This window comes from Octodon degus, unplaced genomic scaffold (genome assembly GCF_000260255.1).
Source record: "Octodon degus isolate 3935 unplaced genomic scaffold, OctDeg1.0 scaffold00209, whole genome shotgun sequence".
Taxonomy (NCBI): Eukaryota; Metazoa; Chordata; class Mammalia; order Rodentia; family Octodontidae; genus Octodon; species Octodon degus.
The window spans coordinates 293,798-300,258 of NW_004524785.1; the positions used below are offsets into that span (position 1 = coordinate 293,798).

Below are 6,461 nucleotides of genomic sequence, written 5' to 3' on the forward strand. Positions count from 1 at the left end.
TGTAACCTAACAAATAATATATATATTATTTAGTTGCTTTTATTTTAATGGGGTATGCTTCATTATTCATGAATATAAATCTTCATGGAAGCCCTTCTTGACTAGTTTTAAAGTGCATGTGCAAAAGTGGGTTATATTTTCTCTCTGAGCTTAATTTCTCATCCATCAAATGATATAAGGTACTCAATACCACGAGGTTGCAATGAAAATAATTAAAAAATAAAGCTGTAGGTAAAGTTTTGTACCTATTATTTATTATATTCTCAGATCTTATTAAGTGATGTCTTTCTTTTATCTCTCTAACCTGCCTATCTACAGACATTTATATATACAGAATAATATTTTAGTATTTAGTCTTAAACGTCCAATTGTGGGGTAGAATTTTTGGAAGTTATTGAGGATTTATTGACATAGCCATAAAATGTCAAAACAGGTAGGAAACAAGGTTAAATGTTATCAACATCTTAGTAAAATAAGGAGAAAATGATAATTTTATAAACTTAAGACTTAGCAATTTAGCTTTATTACTAGAAACAAAAGTAACCTAAACAAGGCATAGAAAACATAATAGGATCTCTGAATGCAATTAGGTCATTTTATGTTGAAATAAAACACTGATGACCTTGGAAAAATGAAATAAAAAACCTGTGAAAAAAAGACTAGTTATTATTTTAGGTTCCTGGAAATTTATGTTATTTGATATGTTATGAAAGGTTTAAATATTAAGAGAAAGGAGGAAAGAGGGAAATATGAGTGGCATGTGGAAGGATGTTAGAAAATTGGTGAGAGAGTGGGAAAAGATGGGAAAGATGAACAGAACATTTTTAGGATATGGCCAAGCAAGCTTTTACCCAAGAAGAGCAATGGTTGTTTAAGGAATAGTGAAAACCAGAGTAGTGAAGCAAGTGAAGAAGAAGGAGCAATTCACTACACATCCCCAATCTGTTCCTGCCATCCATTTAGGTCTCGTGCCACACTCAAAAATTCATCAGCCAAAGATATTGGGGAGGAAATTTATGTGTTTTAAACATTTTCTAGAGGAAAAATAAAATAAATAGGACAATAATAACATTAGGCACATCACAAACTGTGCAGGAATATAAACCCTCTCATTTTTATTTTGAACGCAGCTTGCAGACTGAGCACCTACTACTACCTCACCCTAAATTCAGGTCTCCAGCACTTGTTCACTAACAGCCCACATAGAAGCCTTCCTTTTCCTTTTGCTTCCAGTTCAGCCTGAATTTCTGAAGACATTTAAGCACAGTTTATATTCCCCTGTGAGTTCCACAGCACAAACTATTTCAGGTTTTCCTCTAAAACAGATTTAAAAATCTGTGACTCTTCTTTGTGTGCTTAGTATTCTTTTTGTTTTTTAACTTCTTGACTACAGTCTGCTCCCAAAATGAAACTCACTTGTACTGTGTCTTGAAGTCTAGCACTATGCCTACGCTAAGTTAAAAGAAGTTTGTCAAAAGATCTCTGTGATCCTCCCTTATTTTCTTATTTCTACAGCTAGAAAGAAATGAGGATGCAAAGGTGCAGGCAACAATGACAAGCTATCCCCAGACTGATTTTATGGTAGATATAAGGAAGGATAGGTCTTCAACAATTGCCAACCGTTATCTAACAAATGCTTGAATATTCAATGATTCCATTAATGTGTACTAAGTAATGATTAATGTTCTTTATGTCTCAGAATGCTCTGGAGGTCATAATAGTTTATGAGAAGCAATATACATGTGATCTTTTCTTATAAACATGAGAAAACTATAAATGAAAGAGCAACTTAACTTAGTATAATTTTAATGGTACAATGTATGCCAATATCAAATGATGTGATCGATTAACAGAGTGGCAATACCCAGAGGTAGAAATTATTAGAGGTTGGAGAAAAGACAGAAGCTAAGTGATTAATCTAATATTCTATGCCCAATCCTATTCTGATGCTATTGTTAAAAGCAATTCCTCTTATATTTTTAGCATATTATGAAAATCGTCCTCTCATCACTATTACCTTTCATGTCATACATAAAGTAATAGTTGTTATTTATTACTATGGCTGTATTAATATGGTTATATACTAGTTCCATTAATTTATTTATAATTTAACATTTGTGCATTGGTGTTTGAGGAGGTGGAGTACAAAGCCATAGTTTCAGTGCTTACGTTAAAATAACTATGGAACAGAAATATTCTTTTTTTTTTTTTTTGTATTTTAAGGAAGGATCTACAGGGTGTTTAGAGTTTCACTACATAGATCAGACTTGTAGTGGTCCACTTGTTTACAGCCTCCCGAGGGCAGGGATTACAGGCCCAGGCCACGATGCTCAGTCTCAGTTGCTGGCTCAGTGTGTCCCATGGGTGGGGCCGGCACAGCAGGCCTGGGGATTAAACCCCAGCCCCTGCGCATGCTTGCAGGCACTTTAATCCACTGAGCTATTTGGCCGGCCCTGGAACAGAAATATTCTTGACCTCATTCAGCTTTCATTGCATGGGGGAGATATTTAGTGAGGAACAAAGAACATGCAGTCATTGCTTGCTATGTATCATTTCAAGCAGGAAATAAGATATTTAACAAAATAAAAGAGTACCTTGGGGTATATGATATTAGTGTGTGACAGCAGCCTGTAGGGGATTTACATCCACTTGATCTTTGATAAATAAGAATCGATTACCCTTGTGGACTTTAATGGAGGAGATTTCCAAGTAAGAGGATGTCAACTCAAAATCCTGGATGTAGAAAAAGTCTCAGTATTCTGAGTAAACAAAAGAAAAAAGCCATGGCCAGAGAATAGCAATCCAGCTCAAGAAACTTACGAGATCATAATTTTTAACTATTGAAAAGTCTTAAAGTTGTATTCAAAGAACAATATAAAGTTGTGGTAGAATTTGTTATGCAAATGAATCAGGAATAAGTTACTATGATTAATGCTTATGAAGATCATCTGATTGCTGGAGAAGCAGCTCTGGAAAGGATGAAGTGGACAGAGGAGCCTAGTTAGGGACAAGTTATTGCATGAGACCAGAGACGGTAGTGACTAGTCTGAGCTGGGCCTGGGAGATGAGCAGTGGGGATGGCTTGGGGCTGTCAGGCCCACCACAGCCAGAGTCATTCAGTGAATGCAGCTGTTACATAGCTAAATGATAAAGAATGGCATGGAGGACACAACTGTGATGGTCACTACAATATACATAAAAATATTTTCAGGTAAAGAGAAAATGTTTATAGTACTACAAAAATGGAACAATTATCAGTGACTGGATTTTGCATGGATATGTACAAGCTATGTGGAACCTTATAGAACTTTCAGTGATAATGAACAACTTGTTGTGACACATGTGCTATAGGTTCACCACTGCTGAGCCACAATATTATCTATCTATCTATCTATCTATCTATCTATCTATCTATCTATCTATCATCTATTACTTATCTATTATCTATGTTACATGTCTCTATCTGTTATCTATCATCTGTCTGTCTATTGTATGTCTCTCTATCTCTCTGTCTGTCTGTCTGTCTGTCTGTCTGTCTGTCTCTCTCTCTCTCCTTGTCTCTCTCTGTCTCTCTCTCTCTTTATAAGGTGGGGACACCTATCAAGCTATTATCAGGTACTATTACTCAAAAGAGCACTTCTGTAGAGAATGACTGTAAATCTGAGAAATAAGAAAACAAATAGTTTTGTATTTCTTTTCCAAGTCTAAGATTCTGCAAAGACAGTATGATATGGCTTCCCAACATTTGATACAATAGCACTGATGTCTCAGAGGCCAGGGCTTGAAGAGTTCAAATATTTGATTAATATAGATAGTACATTTATAGTACATACACATGCATGGCACCTATGTAGTATAGTTTGGTCTTTGCTCCCGAAGGGTTAATCATGGACTAGAATTTTCACTTATTTTCTTCTTGATTTAAATCAACCATGAATTTGCTATTAGTTAATTTTTAAACTTTCAGTCTAAAGAGTTATGGAGGACTGGAAGTTCTACACAAGAAGTTCACTTGTAAGTTTCCTTCTGATGACTCATATTGTTGTAGGCAGCTGAATTAGATAGAAATATTATAGGCAGTCAGACAGGGCCAGGCCCTCAAGGAGACAAGACGGACGACAAGGTGACTTTCAACTTGGAAGAGATAGACATTCCCCGTATGGGCCACCCCTCAAGACAAAAGAGGAAACAAATACAGTTACATACTTCCCTAAGGATGGGCATCAGGGATTGACAATCTACGTAGGTATCAATTACCGTGAAAGAGCCCAAATGAGTCACTAGCCCAACCCCCAAAAAGGAAGAGACCCTGTCCTGCTTCCTATGTGACTTGCTTCCTCATTTGGTACTGGATTGAATCAATTTTACTCGAGCAATGGTATTACTAATCCCATTGGTTGACCATAGTTTTGCCCCATCTCATGCCCACCTAAGTGAGTTCCCATGTTGTTCACCACCTTAGACCCACCTCACCATATGGCTTTACTGTATAAAAGTCCCTGGAAGAGATAGCTTCCCAGGGACCACCCCCCAGGGCCCCCCTCCTGTCCCTCTCTCAGACAGGAGATTTCTTTCCTCCAATAAATATATTCTGCTCATAACCTCTGTGTGTTCCTAAAATTCATTCTTCAGTTTTAGAGAACACGAACTCAGCCCAGGCACCTTTTAGATTGGGAGATCACTTTTCCCCTGTACCATTTGGAGGCCATCCACCCCCAGACCGCTTGTTCCCTGTGTCATTATCATGTGAATATGCACAGCCTCTCTGCCAATTCTCAACATTAATGACTTAGGAGACACTGCATCTGTTTCCTTACAGTCTGTTGTGCTGAATGACCTCAGAAATGTATTTCCTGCTCTCTTCCCTTTCTCTCTTTCTCTCAAAATTTTGTCAATAAACTACAAGAGACTATAAAACAATCAGTGAAACTCCAGCAGTGGTACTAAAATCTACTCAATATTTGTCACAAAAGAAACCATTTGAAATATTAAAATAAAGGAAAATTTAATTTTTAGAAAAGGGACAGGGCCAGCAAGGTAGCTCAGTGGACCAAGCACCTGCTTAGGCAAGGACTGGGGTTTGATCCCTGGCACCACCTACCACAGTGACCCCACCCCTGGGCACACTGAGCCAGCCACCAAGACCAGGCATGGTTGCACATGCCTGTAATCCCAGAGATGGGGAGGCTGAAAACAGGAGGATCACTACGAGTCTGAGCTGTGTATTGAGACCCTGTACCAAACGCATAAAGAAGAAAAAGAATCAATTTTAAAGAATAGTAATTAACACGACAATGATTCATAGTTTCATATTTTCGACAGGTGACCAGACCTCATAATATAAGGTGATAAAAACTATTATGCAATTTCATCAATAAGAACACGAAAATAAGAAAAAAGTAATAAACTTCACTGTGCCCTAAAGGAGCAGCATTTGACACCTGGAGAATGTCACCCATTGTCATAAAAGACTGCTGCACAGCCACACTAATCACAAGGGCTGAGCCAGTTGCAGGGCATGAAGGCTCATTCCTGTAACCCTACCTACTGAAGAGGTAGTTGGACGGCAAGTTCTATGTCAACCTGGGTAAATTAGCAAGATCCTGTCTCAGCTTTATTGATGTTGACATATTTGCACCTTAAGACAAAAGACTTTTACTTTTCATCCAAAATCCAGTAAGAGGTAGCAAACCTGGGACTGGTAAAAAGGGGAACAAGAGTAGATGTGGAAGCCGTGTCCTGTGCCTTCCATCCACTTCTATTGCTTGCTTAGGTAGCTCGCCAGGTCCCCAGCAGCCGGCATGGTGCAGCAGATGAAAAACAAAGAGGTCTTTCAGCAAGCCCTGGCTGCTGCAGGAGATGAACTTGTAGGAGTTGGTTTCTCAGACATGTGGTGTGGGCCTCACAAAATGATCAAGCCTTACTTTCATTCCCTGTCTGAAAAATATTCCAACATGTTGTTCCTTGAAGTGCATGCAGCAAACTGTCAGGGTATTGCTGCAGATTGTGAAGCCAAGTGCATGCGAACCTTCCAGTTTTTTAAAAAGGGCGAGAAGGTGAGTGAGTTTTCTGCTGCTAATAAGGAGAAGCTTGAAGCCACAATTAATGAGTTAGTCTAACTGTGTTTTCTGAGAAATATACCTATCAGCTGTTTAAAATTCTGTTTTAATTCTTTCAATTTGCAAAAAAAAAAAAATAAGTATGGAAACTATATACCCAATTGCCATCTGTTTATAAATGACAATAAAATATTAATTCTAAAGAAAAAAAAAGAGTGGATGTGGTCCACAATTTAATCTCTCTCTCTCTCTCTCTCTCTCTCTCTCTCTCTCTCTCTCTCTCTCACACACACACACACACACACACTCCTTTCCCAAGCAGACAGGCAATGTATATTACTACAATTCATCCCCACAAGCAGGGGAAAGTTAGTATTTTTCCCATTTGATAGATCATGAAAT

At 38.0% G+C, this 6,461-nt stretch overlaps 1 pseudogene; it reads left to right on the plus strand.

Annotated features, from left to right (window-relative positions):
- Nucleotides 1–5,801: 5,801 nt before the first annotated feature.
- LOC101591223 lies at nt 5,802–6,119 on the plus strand (annotated as a pseudogene).
- The last annotated feature ends 342 nt before the right edge of the window (nt 6,120–6,461 follow it).